Source organism: Leucoraja erinacea, chromosome 4 (assembly GCF_028641065.1).
Source record: "Leucoraja erinacea ecotype New England chromosome 4, Leri_hhj_1, whole genome shotgun sequence".
In the NCBI taxonomy this organism is placed as follows: Eukaryota; Metazoa; Chordata; class Chondrichthyes; order Rajiformes; family Rajidae; genus Leucoraja; species Leucoraja erinaceus.
In genome coordinates, this window is record NC_073380.1 from 50,850,356 (window position 1) to 50,874,824 (window position 24,469).

Here is a 24,469-nt window from a genome sequence, read left to right on the forward strand (position 1 = left end):
AAGGAAATCAAGGATATTGTTAAATCCAAGGAAAAGGCATATAAATTGGCCAGAGGAAGCAGCAAACTGGAGGACAGTGAGAAATTTAGAACTCAACAAAGGGGTTAATTAATAGGAGGAAAAAAAGAGCATAAAAGAAAGATTGCGGGGAATATAAAAACTGACTCTAAAAGCTTCTTTAGATATGTAAAAAGGAAAAGATTAGTGGACAAATGTAGGTCCCTTACAATCAGAGACAGGTGACTTTATAATGGGAAACAAGGAAATGGAAAAACAGTTAAACGAGTACTTTGGTTTTGTCTTCACTATGGAACACACAAACAATCTCCCAGAAATACTAGGGGATCGAGGATCTAGTGGGAGGGAGGAACTGAAGGGAATCCACATTAGTCAGGAAATGGTGTTAGGTAAACTGTTGGGACTGAAGGCAGATAAATCCCCAGGGCCTGATGGTCTGCATCCCAGAGTACTCAAGGAGGTGGCCTTTCAAAAAGCATTTGACAAGGTCCCACACTAGAGATTAATGAGCAAAATTAGAGCACATGGTATTGGGGTAGGGTATTGACATGGATAGAAAACTGGTTGGCAGACAGGAAGCAAAGAGTAGGAATTAATGGGTCCTTTTCAGAATAGTAGGTAATGACTAGTGGGTTACCGAAAGGCTCGGTCCTGGGACCTCAGTTATTTACATTATATATTAACAATTTAGACGAGGGAATTAAATATGACATCTCCAAGTTTGCGGATGACACAAAGCTGGGTGGCAGTGTGCGCTGCAATGAGGATGCAATGAGGCTGTAGGGTGACTTGGATAAGATGGGTGAGTGGGCAAATGCCTGGCAGATGCCGTATAATGTGTATACATTTGAGATCCACATTGGTGGCAAAAACAGGAAAGCAGATTATTATCTGCATGGTGTCAGATTTGGAAAAGAGAAGGTGCAAAGAGACCTGAGTGTGCTTGTACATCAGTCACTGAAAGTAAGCATGCAGGTACAGCAGGCAGTGAAGAAAGATAATGGCATGTTGGACTTAATTGCGAGAGGATTTGAGTTTAGAAGCAAAGAGGTCCTACTGCAGTTGTACAGGGCCCTGGTGAGACTGCACCTGGAGTATTGTGTCCAATTCTGGTCTCCTAATTTGAGGACGGACATTATTGCTATTGAGGGAGTGGAGCGTAGGTTCACCAGTTCCCGGGATGGCGGACTGACATATGATGAAAGAATGGGTTGACTGCGCTTGTATTCACTGGAATTTAGATGGATGAGAGGGGGTCTTATAGAAACATATAAAATTCTTAAGGGATTGGACAGGCTAGATGCAGAAAAAATGTTCCTGATATTGGGGGAGTCCAGAACCAGGTGTCACAGTTTAAGAATAAGCGGTAGGTGATTTAGTGCTGAGATGAAGTAAAATAAATTCATCTAGAGAGTTGTGAATCTGTGGAATTATCTGCCACAGATGACAGTGAAGGCCAATTCACTGGATGTTTTCAAGAGACAGTTAGATTTAGGGCTAAAGGAATCAAGGAATATGGGGGGAAAGCAGGAACAGGGTACTAACTTTAGATGATCAGCCTTGATCATATTGAATGGTGGTGTTGGCTCGAAGGGCCAAATGGCCTACTCCTGCACCTATTTTTCTATGTTTCTAATTCAAAGAATTGGTTACTCACTGAGTCTAGAAATTGATCCTTTTCTCTGTCTTCAACAAACTACTCCTTACCTCTTAGTTTTAGATTCACCAGTGAGATGGGACAGCGTTTCAGTATCTGTCCTTCATGCATATTCAGAACTTTACATGCAACAACGAGTTCGTCTTTAATGAGTCAGAACTGCCTCCGTTGATATCACTTGTACCTCTGAGTCAGAAGAAAGTGCATTCAGGAACCGCTCCAAAGATTTCAACATAAATATCCAGGCTGCTACTTCTCCAGTCCAATCCTGAAGGAATATAGTACTCTTGGTAGTACCTGTACCATCTTTTGGAAAAGATATGAAACCAAGATATGAAACCAAGCTCTCTGGTGAATGTAAAAGATCCTGGGGCACTATTTCAGCGAAGAACAAGAAAATTACTCCCATTGATAGAACTAATACAAGCAATATTATATTTCTGCTTATGGGAGTCTGCTGAGCACTACCTGGCTGTTTTATTTCTTAGATTGCACCAGTAACAGTAATTCGATAGCTTCTCACTGGGTGTGAGGTGTAGAGATTGTGAAAGGCGCTTGGATGAATATTCTTACGCAATGCAACATTTTTATTTGCACTGCACCAGTGAATTAAATCTAAAGCCCAACTGAATTTCTGTGCTGATCATCCACTTCACAGTATATACGAGACATATAAACGTGAAGGCCATTGAGCATGTACATCAATGTCAAAAACATGTTGGCATATCCTGAAGAATTTTCATTCCTATGTGGTCCTAACTAGTACGTTATTGCCAATATTATTTGGCCTGTGCAAACATGTTTCTGACACCTAGCACCCAAGTCCATCAGATTCTAGCGCTTTCTAATCACACCTTTCTCACCCTGGGCTGAGGGTTTTTCTGACCCACTACAATACTCAAGTGACTTCCTGGTCTCCACTCTCCGCATGGAACTACGCCTTATGCCCTAACCCTCATCCTTTCAAATTTATGCAGACAACTAACACAGATCCTGTTGTATGATTCAACTTGTCTTTATTGATGCTAAATTATTCTTTTGACTTGAGTCTTTAGCGATACAGGGTGAAAACAGGTCCTTCAGCTCACCGAGTCCGTGGTCACCCTGTGCACTAACACTAGCCTATACACTAGGAATCATTTTTACAAAAGCTAATAACCTACAAGCCTGTACGTTTTTGGAGTGTGGGAGGAAACTGGAGCACCTAGAGAAACCCCACATGGTCACAGGGAGAACGTACAAACCATCCAGACAGCATCGAACCTGGGTCTCTGGCACTAAAGGTAGCAACTCTACTGCTGGGCCACCGTGCTGCCACAAATTAAATTATCCAAGAAATATGCGCGATCAACTAATTTTTATTCAAGATCACTACTCATCCTTGTAAACTCCAATGACTGGTGGCTCATTTTATTCCATCTCTCTTTAATGGAACAATCTAGACTGGAATAAAGTCTATGCATCTATGCATTTTTTCCCTTAGGAACAGAGCCCAAAACTCTAGGATTGGTCACACTAAACACCTATAAAATAGAAATAAGATTTTCTTATTCTTACGTTTCATCCCTCTTGCAATTAAAAGCAAGAAATAATTCTCCTTTTTATTCTGCTGATTTGGCACATTCATTTTCTGCTTTTCCCTTTATAAAGACACACAGGGAAACACAAACATCTATCATTTATTAACAATAGAAAAAAAAAGTTTATATTCTTCTGATCACAATGAATAACAGTTATTTCCTCAATTTATATCCCATCTGCCATCTTCTGGTCCATTGCCTTGACTTGCTACATAACCATATAACCATATAACAATTGCAGCACGGAAACAGGCCATCTCGGCCCTACATGTCCGTGCCGAACAACTTTTTTTCTAACTTAGTCCCACCTGCCTGCACTCATACCATAACCCTCCATTCCCTTCTCATCCATATGCCTATCCAATTTATTTTTAAATGATACCAACGAACCTGCCTCCACCACTTCCACTGGAAGCTCATTCCACACCGCTACCACTCTCTGAGTAAAGAAGTTCCCCCTCATGTTACCCCTAAACTTCTGTCCCTTAATTCTGAAGTCATGTCCTCTTGTTTGAATTTTCCCTATTTTCAAAGGGAAAAGCTTGTCCACATCAACTCTGTCTATCCCTCTCATCATTTTAAAGACCTCTATCAAGTCCCCCCTTAACCTTCTGCGCTCCAGAGAATAAAGACCTAACTTATTTAACCTTTCTCTGTAACTTAGTTGTTGAAACCCAGGCAACATTCTAGTAAATCTTCATGTTCTTTAAAAATAGATTCCAACATTTTCACAACAAATCAAGTTAGGTGAACTGATTTCAGTTTCCTTAGTTCTCTTTCTTCCTTCCAATGTACTGGCACTGTTTTAAAATATTGGGAGTTTTAGAAGGTTATAAATACTTCATCCAATCTCACTGCAATCACCTCTTCTAAAACTCCAAGATGCAAGATATCATGCCCAGCCAATCTGCTGATATAAGCCCATTAATTTCTGCAGCACAATTGTGAATAAGTTCAATGCATTTATAGTTTCCTGTTATTTCTGGAATTATTATATTTTTTAACTGTAAATACAATATTGTTTAAAGCCATTGCTTTCTTCTTTATTCAAGGCCTAGAAGGAGTCAACGTGGAGAAGGTGTTTCCATTAGTGGGATAGTCCAGGACCAAAGGGCGCAGCCGCAGAATAAAAGGATGTACCTTTAGAATGGAGTTGCGGGGGAATTTATTTAGCCAGAGGGTGGTGAATCTGTGGAGTTCAGTGGCCACAGACGGCTGTGGAGGCCAAGTCATTGGGTATTTTTAAAATGGAGAATGATAGGTTCTTGATTAGTAAGGGCAGCATAGGTTATGAGGAGAAGGCAGGAGAATGAGGTTGAGAGGGAAACATAGATCAGCCAGGTTTGAATGGTGGAGCAGGCTCCACCATAATTCTGCTCCTATGTCTGATGATTTTATGATAAAGATTTCCCCTTAGTCAAAGTCAAATATAGCAGCTCTCAGTCTTCCCTTTCCATGTTTTCATTTTCTCCCCATGTATTCACTTAATACCTCATCAAACATCTGTCTCACTGTCTCCATCATAATGAATGAGAATACACTGAACATGCGGGGAGAAAACATGGTTCAATTACTCACAGGGTTTTTAGTTTAGTTTACTTTAGTTTAGAGATACAGCCCGAAAACAGGCCCTTCAGCCCACCGGGTTGGCGATGACCAGCGATCCCTGTACACTAGCACTCCTACACACTAGGGACAATTTACAATTTTGCCAAGACAATTAGCCTACAAACCTCTATGTCTTTGGAGTGTGAGAGGAAACTGGGGCTCCTGGAGAAAACCCACAGAGGTCACAGGGTTAACATACAAACTCAGTACAGACAGCACCCACAGTCAGGATCAAACCCAGGTCTCTGGTACTGTAAGGTAACAACTCTACCGCTGCACCACCGTGCCTCCTTATTACCAGCCCTGAGGAGAAAATGTAAAGGAGGAACTGGATGAGCGATGGACTGTCAAAAAGCAGTCGGCTCACAGATTAAGAGCAGTAAGCGCTGGAAATGTAACAGATCTGCAGCTCCCTCGATCAGAAATGGAGAGGTTGGGAAATTATCTGCGACAGGATACTATTTAATTCCATTGAAGTTGCCTTGTTGCCATGCATTAAAGATGTCCCATGTTGTGATAATTACCAACCTGTCTGTCCGAATGCCCTCCAATCTGGTGAGCATGCAACACAAGTGAATATAGACACAAAAAGCTGGAGTAACTCAGCGGGACAGGCAGCATCCCTGGAAAGCTTTTCGTGTCTGTCTTCGGTTTAAATCAGCATCTGCAGTTCCTTCCGACACAACACAAGTGAATGCTTGACCTAGAAGTGGTCACATTACAACTGGTTGCAATTTAGTGTAAACTTCTTATGTAACCTCACATCAGCCACAATTGGTTTTTCAAATGGTCCTCATTTGAATTGAGCAGCCGTTGTAATGAAATTTGATGACAATAATTTTGACTGGATGTTTTTCTGTAACGAGTTAGTGATTTGCTTGATAAGGTAATTGCATTGACAGTGAAGAGACCTCACCTCGTTTGCCTGCTGGTGAACCTTTTTATTTCTCTTTTTATTGCTTATGAACGTTTCGAAGCTCATTCTTAATATTTGTTGGAAGTGCTATTTCGGGGGTTACAATAACATAAAATATAAAATATTATTCAATTACACTCTCAAAGCTTATCCGACAGCTGTACAGCACACACACAGGCCTTTCTGCAAAATTGGTTCATGCTGACCATGTTGTACAACAAAGCTAGTCCATTTGCCAGTGTCTAGACCATATTGCTCCAACATTTTAGATCCATGTACTGGTCGAGGTGTCTTAAATGTCCTAAATGTACCTGCCTCAGTTAGCTCATTTCATGTACGCACTGCTCCCTAGGTCACTTAAGTCTTCCACTTTTCATCTTAGACCTCTGCTCTCTAGTTTTAGACTCTTCTGCCCTGCGGAAAGAACTGTGGCTACTCACCTTCTCCAGGGAAAAAAGTCCGAACCTATCTAGCCTCTCCTTATAATTCAAACCTTCCAGATCTGGTAATATCCTTGCAGATCTGTTTTTTGACCTCTCCATTTTAATAATAATAATATCTTATTTATATAGCACATTTTTAGTCAACTTGCATTGACCCCAAAGTGCTTCACATAATTACATTACATTTACACACAGGCAAAGGTGGGTGAAGTGTCTTGCCCCAAGGACACAACGACAGTATGCACTCCAAGCGGTATTCAAACCGGCTACCTTCAGGTCGCCAGCCGAACACTTAGCCCATTGCGCCATCTGTCGTTAATAACATCTTTCCTATAGCAGAGCGATCAGAACTGTACGCAACGCACCAAATGTGGCTTTAACAATATTCTACACAGTTGTAACATGATGTCCTGAACTTCAGTACTCAGAACTATGACCAATGAAAGCAAGCATGCAAAATGCCTTCTTCACACCCTGTCTCTCTATGTTGCCACTTTTATGCCCCTGTCCCACTTAGGCGATTTTTTAGGCGTCTACATGGTCGTCGGGGTGCTGCCTGTAAGGTCATGAGTAGTCTCCTCAGTCGCCCAAAGAATCATAGCGTTTTTCTGGTCGCTGCTGGAATTTGAAATGTCCAAAACTTTTCGGCAACAGTCGGTGACAGTTGGCTTGTCGTAGGTTGTCGCCAGGATGACAGGTTGTCGCCAGTGCTGACTTCGGTGAATTCCATTGGCGACTACCTACGTCAACCTGCGACAGGTACTGGCGACTGAATTGTCTTAAGATGTCTTCAGTTGTCGCCGACAGGGTCGTACCTTGTCGTAGCTTGTCGCGGGTGGACGTAGGTTGTGGTAGGTGTTATCGTAGGTTGACGTCCTAATGGGTTGCTGACTGTCAGTAGCTTGCCTTAACTTGACCGACTAGGTGGTAGGTGGTTGTAGACTTTGTCGTAGGGGGGGTCCAGTCGCCATTTTTTTGGCGACCCACTACAACTATGACAGTCGCCGACAGTCTCCAAAAAAATCACCTAAGTGGGACAGGCCCATTGGGGAACTATGTACCTGTGGCCCTAGGTCTTCAGCCCATTGGGTAAATGGATTAAAACCCTGTTGTAATCTTTGATAACCTTCTTCAATGACCACTATATAACACCATAAGACATAGGAGCAGAATCTGACCATTCAGCCCTTTGATCATGGTTGATCTATTTCTCTGTCTCAACCCCATTCTCCTGCTTTCCCAACCTTAATATCATAGTCATACAGGATGGAAACAGGCCATTTGGCCCAACTTACCCATGCTGACCAAGATGCCCCATCTACACTGGTCCCACCCACCTGCTTTTGGCCCATATCCCTCTAAACCTATCCTATCATTGTGACATCACACGATGGAACGCTCACCAGGGGCTGGGGCTGGGGCTGCTTCTATTGGTGAGAAGCCAGTTTTTTTTTATATTGGGGGGGGGGGGGGAGAAGGATTTGATTAAAAATGTGTACATAAACACGACGAAATGTAATCAGGAGTGGATACTTAGAAAGAAAAGTGTAATCTCTACCGAAATGGAAAAGATCTCGGCGATTCTGCGTCTGGTTTCGGCGTAGCAAGGAATCAAAGGAAGAAAGGCAGCTGGCAGCCGGACGGACGGATTTAGTTGATTAAAAAAACCATACAGAATAACTAAGCGTTCTGCAAACTCAAGGGCCTTCCCAAGTGTGATGAATAACTGAAAGTTTAAGTAAGGAGACGGGATATAAATAAACATTATCAACTGATGGCAATATAAGAGCTTCCATACCTTAGCTTTTGACCTGCAGAGATCGTTGAAGAATGTAGCCTTCCTTAGCATGCAGATACTATAGACAATACACAATAGACAATAGACAATAAATGCAGTAGGCCATTCAGCCCTTTGAGCCAGAACCGCCATTCACTGTGATCATGGCAGATCATCCAAAATCGGTACCCCATTCCTGCCTTCTTCCCATATCCCCTGACTCCACTATCTTTAAGAGCTCTATCTAATTCTCTCTTGAAAGCATTCAGAGAAATGGCCTTCACTGCCTTCTGAGGCAGAGAATTCCACAAATTCACAACCCTCTGTGTGAAAAGGTTTTTCCTCATCTCCGTTCTAAATGGCTTACCCCTTATTCTGATGTTTCTTTGCCAGTGACAAGATTGGTTTAGTCTGGGATTTCTAAGGGCAATTTTAATAATTAATATCAAGCTGAATTTTATCACCAACAATATGTGCTTTGCTTTTTCTTGACAATCTCTTTTGCATACTCTGAAAAATAATATAACTTAACTATCCATTGCCCCTTATTCTTAAACTGTGGCCCCCGGTTCTGGACTGCCCCAACATTGGGAACATGTTTCCTGCCTCTAGCGTGTCCAAACCCTTAATAATCTTCTATGTTCCAATAAGATTCCCTCTCATCCTTCTAAATTCCGGAGTATACAAGCCCAGCTGCTCCATTCTATCTACATATGACAGTCCCGTCATCCCGGGAATTAACCTCGTGAACGTGTCCGCTTGCTGCCAGGAGGAAAGGCGGGAATTTTAACTCCCTTCATCCACCAGAAACAACAGTAAAACTGAGGTTAGACACAAAAAGCTGGAGTAGGGTCAGACAGCATCTCTGGAGAAAAGGAATATGTGACAGAGACCAGAGGCAGCACCGGAGGCCCGGGTTCAACCCCAACTCTGGGTGCTATCTGTATGGGGTATGTACGTTCTCCCCATGACCGTATGTTTTTTCTCTGAAATCTTCAGTTTCCTCCCACACTCCAAGGACTTACAGGTTTGTAGGTTAATTGGCTTGGGTTTGAATACTTGGTATAAGTGTAAATTACCCCTAGTGCGTGTAGGCTTGTGTTAATGTGTTGGGATCGCTGGTCGGCATGGACTCAATGGCTTGAAGGGCCTGTTTCCTTGCTGTATCTCTAAACTAAACTAAATTAAGCATTTCGGGTGAAGACCCTTCTTCAGACTGTGAAGGAGAATCATATGTAGTGCACAGCTGTAGTATAGACAGATACACCATTCATTTATTGAATTTTTGTTTGTTGAATTATCTATGCACATTACACTGCTGCAGATAGGAATTTCATTGTTTTCTTGTTGGTACATATAACAATTAAACAATCTGGACTCTTGAATATAGTTTGTGTTTTACGGACCGTGGTGTATGCGGCTCATTTACAATTTAATTTTGTTGATATAACAGTAAAATGGTAAACTCGACTACAGTTTCGTACGAGATGCTTAAAAAATGCTTCAAAAAAAAAAAAAACTTTCTCTGCCAGGCAGTTATAGAAATGCAATGCAGTTCATGCAAATGCGTGATAGAAATGAAGATAAATTAATAGTTAACACTAGTTTAGTTTAGTTTAGTTTAGTTTAATTTAGTTTAGGTTAGGGATACAGCACAGAAACAGGCCTTTCTGCCCACCGATTCCATGCCGAGCAGTGATCCTCATACACGAACACTATTGACAATTTTACAATTTTTCCGAAGCCAATTAACCTACAAACCTGTACGTCTTTGGAATGTGGGAGGAAACCGGAGCTCCTGAAGAAACCCACATGGTTACGTGAAGAACGTACAAACTCTTTACAGACAGCACCCGTAGTCAGAATCGAAACAGGGTCCCTGGTGTTGTAAGGCAGCAATTCTACAGCCACGGCACCATGCAACTCGTATAATAATGACCTTTTAGTCCCCAGTCACTTCCAGAGATATCAGGAGTTGGCTTTTCTATCCAATTATGATGCATTTGCTGCCATTTAGGCATTCCACTGGGACAATTACAGCATTCACAATATTAGCCTGGCCACAAATATTTACTTCAAGATACAGTATGAACAACCTTGAGATTGGGTTTTAATGTGGTCAGTAAATGTCTTTGTTTTAGAAACTTAATATATCCTTCCAACAACCGTAACAACTTGCACTTGACAACAAACCATGAAAAAAGGTATTAGGGCGGGGTGATACATTTGAAGTACTGTCAATAGTCAAGTGTGTTATATTGTCCCAGATGGAGCAATGAAATTCTTACTTGCAGCAGCACAACAGAATATATAAACATAATACCCTGTAAACAATATATATACATGAGAACACACACACATATACTGTATGTAGGTACACACGTAGGTATATGTAAACAATAATAATGGAAAAAGACAATACCAATGCCCCCAAATCTATGTGGTGCTGATTTTAAAGGAGTAAGGTAGCAATTTAATGATTATGAAAACCCTACCTCTTGTGCCTTTACATTAAATTAATGTTTTTCTGTAACGTCATGGTAAATGCATAAGTATGCAAATGGATTAACCACCTTGTTTGACCTGCTACAACAGATCAGTAAAATATCTACCATTGTTCCGCATAACAATAGTATTATTATATTGGTCGTAAATCCAATATAATAATGCAGAATGACAATAAATAGTTTGTTATGATAATGATTCACTCATCTAAAGGCAACAAGGTATGTTTTAAATTTATTATTCTTTCTGAAGAGCTTCATTTGCAGATGGACAGGGTGGCATAGTGGTGCAGTGGTGGAGTTGCTGCCTTACAGCACCAGAGACCCAGGTTCAATCCTGACTATGGGCGTTGGCTGTATGGAGTTTGTACGTTCTCCCTGTGACTGAGTGGGTTTTCTCTGGGTGCTCCAGTTTCCTCCCACATTTCAAAGACATACAGGTTAATTGGCTTTGGTAAAATTGTAAATTGCCCCTGGCATGTAGGATAGTGCACATTTGCAGGGTGATCGCTGGTCAGCGCAGACTGGGTGGGTCGAAGGGCCTGCTTCCATGCTGCATCTCTAAAGACTAAAGTCTAAAGGAATTCAGCAGGTCATGCAGCATCTGTGGAAGGAAATGGAGAGGTGGCATTTTGGGTATGGACGATTCTTCAGATAGTTGGTAGAGGGGGAAGGCTATATGGAGAAATAGGTAAGGGGTAGGGCTGGGGCAAGAAATGACAAGTTATAACTTGATCCAGCTATGGAGGGTTTGTGGCAGGTGTGTCGGATGGGGTCAAGGTTGGTTGAGATGGTAGCCAAGGCTGGAGGTGACACAGGGTCGAAATGGTGGAATTGGATAAGAAAGGGAAGGCAGAGAGTGAAAGGCAGACCATATGGAGAGATGGTATGTAGATCGCAAGATGTAACTGGTGGTGGGATCACATTGAAGTATGGTGAAAGATCATAGTTTTCGCAATTCAAAGGAATCCCATGACGTCACATATTCCCCTTGGCACCCATTCTGCAGAGACCGCTCCCTTGTGGCTCATTGGTTTGCTCATTCCTCCACACTTACCTCTTTCCCTCTCCTGGATCAGGAGTGCAATACCTGTTGCTCTACCTCCTAACCCAACTCCATTCTGAGACGGAGCCAAATTGGAAGATCAGCACATTATATTTTGCTTGGAAATCCAAAAACCCAACGTCTTGGACATAGAATTCTCCAAATTCTGATGAACCTGCCCCCTCCACCTCCCCCTCTGATCTGCCCAGTTCCCCTCCCCCTCCCCCTCTCATCTGCCCAGTTCCCCTCCCCCTCCCCCTCTCATCTGCCCAGTTCCCCTCCGGCTCCCAGCCATACACACACCTTTGTATTCACTCCTCCTTCTCTTGTACCCACCATCAATTCCTCTGGTTTTGCATTTCACTCCCCACCTTCCTTAACAAATTCCACCATTTGCACCCGTTTGTTGTCCTCAGCCATCTCCTCCCGCCTTGGTTGCAATCTCCACCCATCTCTCTCCCAACCAACTCATCTGCTAAACTTAACCCATCCTTATCTCCATCCACCTATCACTTCCAAACCTTTCCCCTTGCTTTTTTCTACCAACATTCGCCCCTCTACACCATCGGTCTGAAGAAGGATCTCGACGCAAAATGGCATCCGAACATTTGCATTCACAGATGTTGCCATCTCAAGCAGTTTATTCATTAAATTTAACCTTGGTAACATGTTAAAATGTAGATAAATACAATGGGGTCTCTAACACAACAGGATTTTGCAAACAATATATACGTTGATATAATGTCACAATGGCCCTCAATGAGAGAGGACATACTGGTGGGTTCATCTACGGAAGCCATACATAAGAAAGATGTAATCACTCTTTATACGTTAGGCCGCACAATAACCATTGGGAGATTGGGGAGCAAATATGTAGACAGGTTATAGAAAGATATAGAAGCAACAGGATTCTTACAGTGCGTTACTTCTATTTCCACCAAATTGACTGGAGGTTTCCAGGTGCAAGAACTTTAGATGGGGCATCATTTGTTAGGTTTATTCAAGAGGGTTCCTTGAAACAGTATATTGGTAGTCCAACTCTAAGATGGACCAACCTAGACCTTGTATTGGGAAATGGGTTTGGCCAGGTGATTGTCATTTCAGTTGGAGGATGTGGGCCCTGGAGATGTATTTACCTTCATACACTTTAAGATGCCCAACACATTTTTTACTTTAATATAGACTCTCCTAGGACATCTCAATTCCCTAACTACCTCATGACTCAATTTTTACCCTCCCAACTTCTTTTTTAATAATACTCTGCATCCCCTACACTCCTCCAGGGTTTAACTTGATCCTAGCTACCTGTACCTGTCCCATGACTCCTTCTTTCTCCTGCTAGCCTGGCCCATCACTCTAACAGGAACATGCAGAGTTCCTTGAGCTCTCACTATGTCACTTTTAAATCAACCTTCTTATCATTACCAGCTGATTTTTTTCAAATTCATTGTAAGACCTTCTGAGGTTTCGACGGCTCTTTAAGAAATCTATCCATAGAAATGTTTGTAATGTCATTGAATACCAGCATGGAAACAGGTTCTTCGGCCCATCAAGTCCGTGCCGACCGACAATCACCTATAAACTAGTACCGCACATACTGTATTAGTCCTGCACATAAGGGACAATCTACAGGAGCCAATTTACAGAAGCCTCCATGGAGCCCGGAATCGTGGCCCGATCCGATGAGCAGGATCTCCCAGCAGCAACAGAGCTCGAGCTGCCAACTGTGAGGGAATCCCCGATCGCAACGGAGCGGAATCCCCAGAGTCAGGTTCGAATCCGGGTCCCCGGCGCTGTAAAGCCCCTGTCCCACTTAGGAGACCTAAACAGCAACTTCTGGTGAACTTGCCCGCCACCCAAAAAAAAATCACGGTCGAAGTGACCTGCAACCACCTACCACCTCCCACGCATATGTTGAAAACCTTCCTCGACTATGAAGAAAACCGGCTTCGACTAGACCGGCAACTAAAAAATTATCAATTTTTAAAACGGCAACCTATTTTTAGTCAAGGCCGGTTTTAATCATGATGAAAAAATAGCAGCAACCTAGATGAAGCCTCGACCACACGGAAACCATTCTCCCATTAGGGAGAGTGACCAAAACCTCCGGTGACCTCATGGAAACCTTGGGTGGCGGGCAAGGTCACCAGAGGTTGCTGTTTAGGTCTCCTAAGTGGGACAGGGGCTTAAGGCAGCAGCTCTACCATGATTAGTGTTTTCGAAGAATTTTTGTAATCAGCAGAGCTAGGATTCATCGGCTCATCACAAGAATTGATTCAGATGCTTTGTTTGCTGTACCCAGCCTCAGTGAACACCTGGTATCATTTTGGAGCTTCCATCATAGTTATCAACTCAAGAATCTTGCACTGGTCCCTGGAAGGAAGATTGACAGATATCCCATTTACTAACATCCACTGCAGAAAAGTATGTGAATTAAAAACTCCTACAGTAACTTGAGAACACAATTCATGCTGACTCTGCAAATGCTCTGCAGAGTAGGATGGGAGCCATTTCAGATCAGATTTAATACTCAGGCTCTGAGCTCTTGAGTGAATGTAAAATACCTGCTGACACCATTTGAAGAAGAGCAGGTAAGTTTTCAGACTTGTGAGACTGTTTCCCTCGCATAAAACCATGCTAACTATCCCGAATCAGTCGCTGCCTGTCTAAATGCTAGTCCTTTCCCTATCTCTGCAATGACCTCCAAACAAGCCTCTTGATCACCCCACAAATTCAGAGGATGGACTTGATCAGGCCCTGGGGATTTATAACCATCAATATCTCTTGTAGACATAAAATGCTGGAGTAACTCAGCGGGTGAGGCAGCATCTCTGGAGAGAAGGAATGGGCCATTCATTCTCCCCAGAGATGCTGCCTGTCCCGCTGAGTTACTCCAGCATTTTGTGTGTACCTTCAAATTAAACCAGCTTCTGCAGTTCATTCAGTACCTCTTCTTTGGTCATTCGTGTATGATTTAAGATGTCTTAATTCCTTTGTTCCTTAGTTTTCATGATCTTCTCCTCAGTAAAAACGAATGAGAAATATTCATTTAATATCTCCCCATCTCTTGTGGCTCTGCACAAGGACGGGTGGAGTGATCTTTAAGGAGGCCTATTCTTTCTCTGGACATTCTCTGTACTCTTGATATACCTGTAGGATCTCAGGTTTTTTCCTTTACCTTGCCTGCCAAATCCACTGAATGTCCTCTTTTTGTCCTTCTTAACTGTACTCCTGGGATGTCAGGACTCTCTTATGAAGAAAGACTGGATACTGGATAGACTTGGTTTATACTCTCTAGAATTTAGGAGATTGAGAGGGGATCTTATAGAAACTTACAAAATTCTTAAGGGGTTGGACAGGCTAGATGCAGGAAGATTGTTCCCGATGTTGGGGAAGTCCAGGACAAGGGGTCACAGCTTAAGGATAAGGGGGAAATCCTTTAAAACTGAGATGAGAAGAACTTTTTTCACACAGAGAGTGGTGAATCTCTGGAACTCTCTGCCGCAGAGGGTAGTTGAGGCCAGTTCATTGGCTATATTTAAGAGGGAGTTAGGTGTGGCCCTTGTGGCTAAGGGGATCAGGGGGTATGGAGAGAAGGCAGGTACGGGATACTAAGTTGGATGATCAGCCATGATCATATTGAATGGCGGTGCAGGCTCGAAGGGCCGAATGGCCTACTCCTGCACCTAATTTCTATGGTTCTATGGTTCTACTCCTACTTTGAATGGCATGGTGGCACAGCGGTAGAGTGCTGCCTTACAGTACCAGAGACCCGAGTTTGATCCTCACTGTCTGTACAGAATGTATATGTTCTCCCTGTGACCGTGTGGGGTTCTTCCGGGTGCATTAGGGTTAAGATTTCCTCCCACATTCAAAAGACATACAGGTAAACTGGCTTTGGTAAACTGTAAATTGTCCCAAGTGAGTAGGATAGTGCTAGTGTATGAGGATCACTGGTCGACACAGACTCTGTGGGCCGAAAGGCCTGTTTCCCTGCAGTATCTCCAAAGTCAAGGAAAAAGGCTGGGTCTCTATTCCTTGGAGTGCAGGAGGATGAGGGATGATCTTATTGAGGTGTATAAAATCATGAGAAGAATAAATCAGGTAGATGCACAGAATCTCTCTAAGATTTAATAGGAATCTGAGGGGTAACTTTTTCACACAAAGCATGGTGTGTGTATGGAACAAGCTGCCAGCTTGTTAAGGCTGGGACTATCCCAATTTTTAAGAAACAGTTAGACAGTTACATGATAGGACATGTTTGGAGGGATTTGGACCAAGCGCAGGCAGGTGGGACTAGTGTAGCTGGGACATGTTGGCCGGTGTGAGCAGGTTGGGCTGAAGGGCCTGCTTTTACACTGTATCACTTTATGACTATGACTATATGACTCTAAAGTTTACTATTCTTATACTCACGGAGGGATTTGATTGATGCTGACTGCCTATGACATATGCCTCCTTTTTTTTTCCTGACCAGAGTCTCAACATTTCACATCAACTAGAGCTTCCTGAACTAGCCAGACCCTTCATCCTCCCAGGAACATGAGTCCTTGCATTCTTGCTATCTCACCTTTGAGAGCCTCCCACTTGCCAGCCATCCCATTACCTGCAAACAGGCTCTCCCGGTTGATCTCAGCAAGGTCGAGCCTAATGTCTGCAAAATCGGCCTTGCCCCAATTTCAGACCTTAACTTGAGGGCCAGTCCTATCCTTCTCCATAACTGATAGAGTTATGGTCATTGATCCCAACATGCACTCCTGTTGACTCTTCTGTCACTTGCATTACATTGTTCCCTGAAAGGTGGTCCAGTGTTGCATCTCTCTAGTAGGGCCTTCTATACATTGATGAAGGAAGCTTTGTTGAATTAATTTTACCAATTCCATCCTGTCCATGTACTTTACACTATAGACAACCCCGTGATAATTAGGGAAGGTGAAATCTCCCATTATTACCACTCTATTATTTTACTTAATTGGATGTAAAGCATTTTGACACATCTTGATAAAGTGAACAACCCTTATTTTCCCCTCTTTCTCTCATAATTATAGTGGTAGACTGGAAAGAGAACTCTGAAAGTTTTTTCCACTCGTTTTGATATTGGTTTATTATTGTCATGTATACCAAGATATAGTGTAAAACTTTGTTGTGTTCCAATTAACTCAGATAATACTGTATATGCGTACAGCCAATCATGTACAATCAAGTCATAGATAAGTACAGGTAGAGCGAAGAAAAATATATCAGAGTACAGAATATAGTTTTCAACATTGAAATGTTGCAGTTCAGAGAAAAGGTTGGAAGATTGGGATTACACCCTGGCCTATGAGAAGATCGTTCAGAAGTCGGATAACAGGGAGGAAGATGCTGTTCCTGAGTCTGGTGGTATGAGCTTTCCACTTTTTGTACCTTCTGTCTGCTTTTCACTGTACCTCGGTACACGTGACAATAAACTAAACTAAACTGAACCGGAGGGAAATAAAAATTGAAGACAAACAAATAAACAAAGCCATTCTCAGCAGGTTCATTGTGATTATTTAATGGAAGCTGTTGAAATAGTGGGAATTACTAATCTGCCTGGTCTCCTGGCTGGGCAATGGTGTATTGCTCAAGGGAGAAAAGCAACATTAAAAATTAAAAATGAATTAAATCATACAAGAATTTTGTTTAATAACGACGGTCTCCTTCAATCAGTGTACAATTTCTTTTAATAGAATAACGTTGTCCTCAGGCTGTAAAATATTCCAATAAATATACGTTTCACAAGAGAAAGACAGAAAAAAAGAGGAGTTAATTGGAAAAGGTTGCCTACCTCATTTATTTTTCCTTATCAGCTCCTCGCAGACAAGGCTTGAGCAACTAGATGTTCTTTGTGAAAGCAGGCGAGGCATGTGCAATAATGCTGTATTAAAATATAACGGGAAGATATTAGGTCAGATTACCATTGAATTACCATTGATTTTCAGCTCCAGTGTTATTAACATAAATGCCAAGCATTACCTGAAATTCATCACAGTAACATTCACAAATGAGTTTGTGCATTAACATCTGATCTTTTTTGTTCTAAAGTCATATTCCACCCCATGATTTTTATTATGGTTGCCATAAAATATCTACTGATCTGTTCTCTTCTTATGATCCATCATCACCATTGATGATTGCCAGTAATTAAAATGTACAAACGTTAAGCAGAACAATGTTCGGCAATGCAATAAATAAAAGACCATACATGAAATTGAAAAGAAGGAAGTTGAGTAATTACACAAAGAGTGCTGGATAAATGGAATTATATTAGAGTAGACAGTTAGGGTTACAGTTTAGCAAAGCGAGCGACTTCGGTTCTATTGTGATGGTAAATTTCGAAAAAAAAAGAAACAGGAACCCAATCTGACTCAAACCCTACTTACGGCCTTAACCTAGGGAGATAGACAGATTAATGGTTTATTTAGTCCATAGATCCATAAAGGTGACTTGGTTATTGAAACGTCTGATGAGGTTGCATTCCTCTGTTCTAACTGCCTGTTGCCACTTGCGATTAAATTTGCGGTCACTGTTCGGTGAAATTTTGCCACTTTGTCGGCGCCAAAACATGGCGACTCTTGTGTACTGCCTGGGTGAGGTCTGCTGTATGATTTTACTGGGTTGTATGCAAAGCAAAGCATTTCACTGTATCTGGGTACATGTGACATGAAAGTATCATTCAATCATTGAGTCATTGAATCACTTAATCATTGACATAATATCTAACACAAGTAGCAAACGCTGGTGATACTTGGAATTTAGTTTAGTTTGGAGATACAGCATGGAAACAGGTTTGTCAGCCCGCTGAGTCCGCACCGACCAGCGATCCCTGCACATTAACACTACCCTAACACTAGGGACAACTTACATTTATACCACACCAATTCACCTACAAACCTGTACGTCTTTGGAATGTGGGAGGAAACCGAAGATCTCGGAGAAAACCATCGCAGGTCATGTGGGGAACGTACAAACTCCGTACAGACAAGCACCGGTAGACGGGATCGAGCCCAGGTCTCTGGCGCTGCAAGTGCTGTAAGGCAGCAACTCTACCGTTGCACCACTGTGCCTTCAGACACGGCCAGAGTTCTATGCCATCTTTATATCACTGTTTGTGTTAGTTCTTGTTGGTGTTCCATCCTGAGAGGTTCTGATGAAAGGCGAGCCGCCTGAATTCTTAACTCTAGTTTTTCTCTCTACTGATGCACTGTGACTCACCATGAAACTCCAGCATATTCCCTTTTTACCTCAGATTTCAAACGTCCATGCTTTTGTTTGCTTTTTAGACTTCTATTTTTAACCACAGCCAGCTGTGTTTCTGGAGCTTCAGAAACATAGCAAGTGAAAAACAACAAGGCTAGATTCATCTGGCAAATGTTTTTTTACAGCAGTACTTGTGCATCAGATGGAGTGCAGATCCTAATGCCCCTGTCCCACTTAGGAAACCTGAACGGAAACCTCTGGAGACTTTGCGCCCCACCCAAGGTTTCCGTGCGGTTTCAGGAGGTTCCCGGAGGTTTTTGTCAGTCTCCCTACCTGCTTCCACTACCTGCAACCTCCGGCAACCATCTGCAACTTCTGGGAACCGCACGGAAACCTTGGGTGGGGCGCAAAGTCTCCAGGGGTTTCCGTTCAGGTTTCCTAAGTGGGACAGGGGCATTAGAATCACAACACAGAACAGCCCTTCAGCCCAACTAGTCCATACTGAACAAGATGCCCATCCAGTCTAGTCTTATTTCTACAACTAATCTCTGCGACTGGATCCTCGACTTCCTGACCAACAGACCCCAGTCAGTGAGGATAGAGGACAAATCATCCTCCACGATAATCCTCAACACTGGGGCTCCGCAAGGATGTGTTCTCAGCCCCTTCTTTGCTCCTTGTACACCCACGACTGTGCAGCCATGTATAAATCTAATTCAATTTACAAATTCACAGGTGATACCACCATTGTGGGCCGGATATCAAATAATGATGAGATGGAATACAGGAATGGAGATTGAGAAGCTCATGTCCTGTTGTCGAGGCAACAATCTTTCTCTCAATGTCAGCTAGCCAAAGAAGATAGTGATCAACTTCTGGAAGTGAAGCGGTACACATACCTCAGTTTGCATTGATTGGCCGATGTAGAGACGGTTGAAAACGTCAAATTCCCAGGAGCCAATATCATCAACAACTTCTCCTGGGCCACCCATATTGAAGCAACCACCAAGAAAGCTCACCAACGCCTCTACATCATTAGAAGGCGTAGGAAGTTTGGCATGTCTCCTACAACTCTCACCAACTTCTACAGATGCACCATAGAAAGCATTTTATCAGGATGCATCACAGCTTAGTCATAGTGATACAGTGTGGAAACAGGCCCTTCGGCCTAACTCGCCCGCAGCGGCTAACAATATCCCAGCTACACCAGTCCCTCTTGCCTTCGTTTGGTCCATATCCATCCAAACCTGTCCTATCCATGTACCTGTCTGACTGTTTCTTAAATGACGAGGTAGTCCCAGCCTCAACTACCTCCTCTGGCATACACCCACCACCCTTTGTGCAAAAAAGTTACCCCTCGGATTTCTATTAAATCTTTGTCCCTTCACCTTGAACCTATATCCTCTGGTTTCCTTTCCTCCAGGCAAAAGACTCTGTGCATCTACCCGATCTATTCCTCTCCTGATCTTATATACCTCTATTAGATCACCCCTTATCCTCCTGCGCTCCATGGAATAGAGACCCAGCCTACTCAACTCCCTATAGCTCCCACCCTCTGGTCCCAGTAACATCCTCGTAAATCTTCTCTGAACCCTTTCAAGCTTGACAATATCTTTCCTATAACATGGTGCGCAGAACTGAACACAATATTCTAAATGTCTTCTCAACAACGTCTTATACAACTGCAACACGACCTCCCATCTTTTATACTCAATACTCTGACTGATGAAGGCCAAAGTGCCAAAAGTCTTTTTGACCACCTTATTTACCTGCGACTCGACCTTCAAGGAACCATGCACCTGCATTCCTAGATTCCTCTGCTCTACAACACTATCCAGAGGCCTACCATTTACTGTGTAGGTCCTGCCCTTGTTCGACATCCCAAAATGTTTGGTTTGGGAACAGCTCCATCCAAGACTGCAAGAAATTGCAGTGAATTGTGGACGCAGCCCAGACCATCACACACACTAACCTACCTTCTGTTGACTCTTTCTATATCCTACTCTGCCCCGGCAAGGTCACTAGTATAATCAAGAATGAGTCGCACCCTGGCCACTCCCTCTTCTACCCTTTCTCATCGGGCAAATGTTATAAAAGTATGAAAACACACACCACAAGATTTAGGGACATTTTCTTCCCAACTGTTATCAGGCAACTGCATCATCCTACTGCAGCAGAGAGCAAAGCTGAGCTACTATCTACCTCTTGGGTGACCTCCATACTATCCTTGAATGGACATGGCTGGCTTTACCTTGCACTAAACGTTATTCCCTTATCATGCATCTATACACTGTAAATACTGTAGATCGATTGTAATCATGTACTGTCTTTCTGTTGACTGGTTAGCACGCAACAAAAGCTTTTCATTGTACTTCTGTACACGGGACAATAAACTAAACCGAAACAATCAAACTGAAACAGTAATTTGCCCATGTTTGACTCACATCCCTCTAATCCTTTCCTATCCATGTACCTGTCCAAAATCCTTTTAAGTGTTGAAACTGTACCTGCGACAGTCTGAAGAAGGGTCCCAACTGAAATGTCCAATCCATGTTCTTCAGAAATGCTGCATGACTCGCTGAGTTACTCCAGCATTTTGTGTCAACTTCAGCATTTTTTCTGAGCTCAACTGTCTCGTCTTTGACCTTATATCTCTAAAGACATCAAACATGCAATCTTTTAAGTCAGACATTGACAGCACTACCCACAGAGACACAGCTGACACTATTGGAAAAGTTGACACCATCATAATGCTGGCTTGATGTTAGTGAAAAGGACAGATGACACATGCACACCAGCTAAATCAGGAGCTGATGTAGGTCAGCGTGCAGACTGTAAAGGCGCAGTTGAAATAGATCAGAAATAGTCCTAGTTTCGATTAGTTTAGAGATACAATGTGGAAACAGGCCCTTCGGTCCACCGAGACTGTGCATAAAACCCAGGCAGGTCACGGGGAGAACGTACAAACTCCGTACAGACAGCACCTGTTGTCAGGATCGAACCTGGGTCTCTGGCGCTGAAAGTGCTGGAAAGCAGCAATTCCACTGCTGTGCCACTATGCCGCCCTAGTCATAGTCATAGTGATACAGTGTGGAAACAGGCCCTTCGGCCCTACTTGCTGTTACAAGGGAACAGGTTCAAGGATCTGATTATTAGAACAGAAAAGAGACTCGGCTGTTAAGTTGCAAATCAGTTTTATTGGCAAGAGAGGACTCTCTCTCTCTCTCTCTCTCTCTCTCTCTCACTCTTTCTCTCTCTGCCTCTGCCATCCGCGGAGCTGATCGCGACTCAGCCCGTCGATGAACCCCTCTCGTACATAAACTCGAACCACCTTCTGGCTTACCGGAGCTTGCCTTGAGACAGGTAAGAAATCAGATATTGAAATAACGACCGGTTAGACCTGGCCAATAGCGCTGCTCCCAAATTGAAAACTGCACCTAATGGCAGGGGGCTGCATCCGAGCAAGCCCCCCCACCTTTGGAAACAAAGTGCTATTAGTTGCAGGCTGGCGTATAAAGAAATACACAGTGTTACAGACTTGGGGTAAAGGCAATACACAGTGCAACAGACTTGGCTCATAAAGCATACAGACTTGGGTTGAATGTAATACACACAGCGCTGCCGGTTTAGCACGCAAAGATTTAAACAGAGCGTTGTTGGCTTAGCGAGTGGGAATTTAAACAAAGCGCTACCGGCCACAGCGCTATGGGTCACAGACTGCTCGGGCAAAATTCTTGTATAACACTTGCCCACACCGGCCAACATGTCCCAGCTACACTAGTCCCACATGCTTGCATTTGGTCCATATCCCTCCAAAACTGTCCTATCCATGTACCTGTCTTGTTTCTTAATCATCGGGATCGACTACCTCCTCTGGCAGCTTGTTCCATACACCCACCACCCTTTGTGTGCAAAAGTTACCCCTCAGATTCCCATTAAATCTTTGCCCCTCCACCATAAACCTATGTCCTCTGGTCCTGAATTCACCACCCTCTGTGAAAAAGTTGCCTCTCAGGTTCCTTTGACATGTATATTTTTGACACACTTCTTGATTCGGATTTCCCTTGCAAAAATTCCAGTAGCCACAATTATCAGTATTTATAAACTTTTCGTTTTGATATTCACTATAGTCATAGTCATACAGCATAGAAACAGGACCTTCAGTCCAACTTACCCACACCAACCACCATGTCCCATCCATACTAGTCCCACATGCCTGCATTTCACCCATATCCCTCCAAACCTGTCCTATCCATGTATTTGTCTAATTGTTTCTTAAACATTGCAAAAGTCCCTACCTCCTCTGGCAGCTCGTTCCCTACACCCACCACCCTTTGTGTAAAAAGTTACCCCTCAGATTCCTATTAAATCTTTTCCCCTTCACCTTAAACCTATGTCCTCTGGTCCTAAATTTACCTACTCCGGGCAAGAGACTGTGCATCTACCTGATCTATTCCTCTCATAGAAATCTGGAAAAAACTTAATTCATCTGGAGTTTCCACAGCCTCTTCAAATGGGACAGACTATCTAGGTGCTCTTGCTTATTGTTGCAATTGCTATTCATGCAATCATGAACCTTTTGCCAAATTAATTCTGATCACCGATGAATATAACCTTTCAGACATCCATCACATCAGTAGGCATTAATTATAGTGCTTTGATGAAAGAAGCATTAGCTCTCATTTTGTTCGTTTTAAAGTAGATATTTTTGTTTTCTAAATTTAGTGCAAATTTTTCCAAAGTTATTTTGTTTACTTCGTTCATGTCAATTCAACTAGATGGTTCATTGTTCTAATATGCTCTTCTCTTTTGCAATATGTTTGCTTAACATGATTATTTTCTCCATAAAATTAGTTTAAAATTCAATTGTTTCTTACCGCAGTCTGAAATATTTCTTAAAACCTTCCTCACACTTTTTGCATGTTGTTCCTCAAACTTAGAAATAAGTTGACTCTATCTAATCATTCTTAAAATGGAGTGCTGGGCTCCGTTAATTCAGAAATTTTGCTCATAATGTCTTGTACACCTTCTTAGCCAGATGTTCTTGGCAAAATTTAAAAAAAATAGCCAGGTTCCCTCGTTCATTTTCATCATAATATTGTGACAGCACCCACTCCCTTGGATGCCACTCCGATTCCTATCACTGGCTGACAGGCAGGAGAGGCCAACCCCCAGCATCACTGGGTTGGGTCCAAGTAGCTAATATTGGTTTGGTCAGCCTACTTATAAATACCCAGGCATTCCAGCCAGAAAGGAGGGGAATAGAGAGAAAGAAATGGGAGAGATAAAGAGAGAGAGAGAGAGAGAGAGAGAGAGAGAGAGAGAGAGAGAGAGAGAGAGAGAGAGAGAGAGAGAGAGAGAGAGAGAGAGAGAGAGAGAGAGAGAGAGAGAGAGAGAGAGAGAGAGAGAGAGAGAGAGAGAGAGAGAGAGAGAGAGAGAGAGAGAGAGACTGTGTCTTAAGCAGCCTTTCAAGGATTCTGTCGATGGGAAAGGAACAGAGGCAGAGGGGCTTCATAGTTTCACTTATTGTTGGACTGTTGAAACTTTCCATTGCTTTAAAAAATTCCTCCACAAGTGTGAAAATCCCTGAGACTTCTCTACATTGTCCAGGGAGCAGGGAGCAGGGAGCGGCTGTCATTGGCGGACTGCCAAGAGTGCCTGGATATCGAGGGTTTGAAGTTTTTCGGTGCCTTTGTCGTG

At 42.9% G+C, this 24,469-nt stretch overlaps 1 protein-coding gene across 2 annotated transcripts in view; it reads right to left on the reverse strand.

Moving 5' to 3' along the window:
- The window catches only part of dlgap1a (discs, large (Drosophila) homolog-associated protein 1a), a 648,178-nt gene that overhangs the window by 325,049 nt on the left and 298,660 nt on the right, over window positions 1–24,469 (reverse strand). For both annotated transcript variants that reach the window (XM_055634211.1, XM_055634209.1), the window contains exon 3: window positions 17,358–17,447. The gene's annotated coding sequence lies outside the window, so the exon portion shown is untranslated. The remainder of the gene's footprint in view (window positions 1–17,357; window positions 17,448–24,469) is intronic.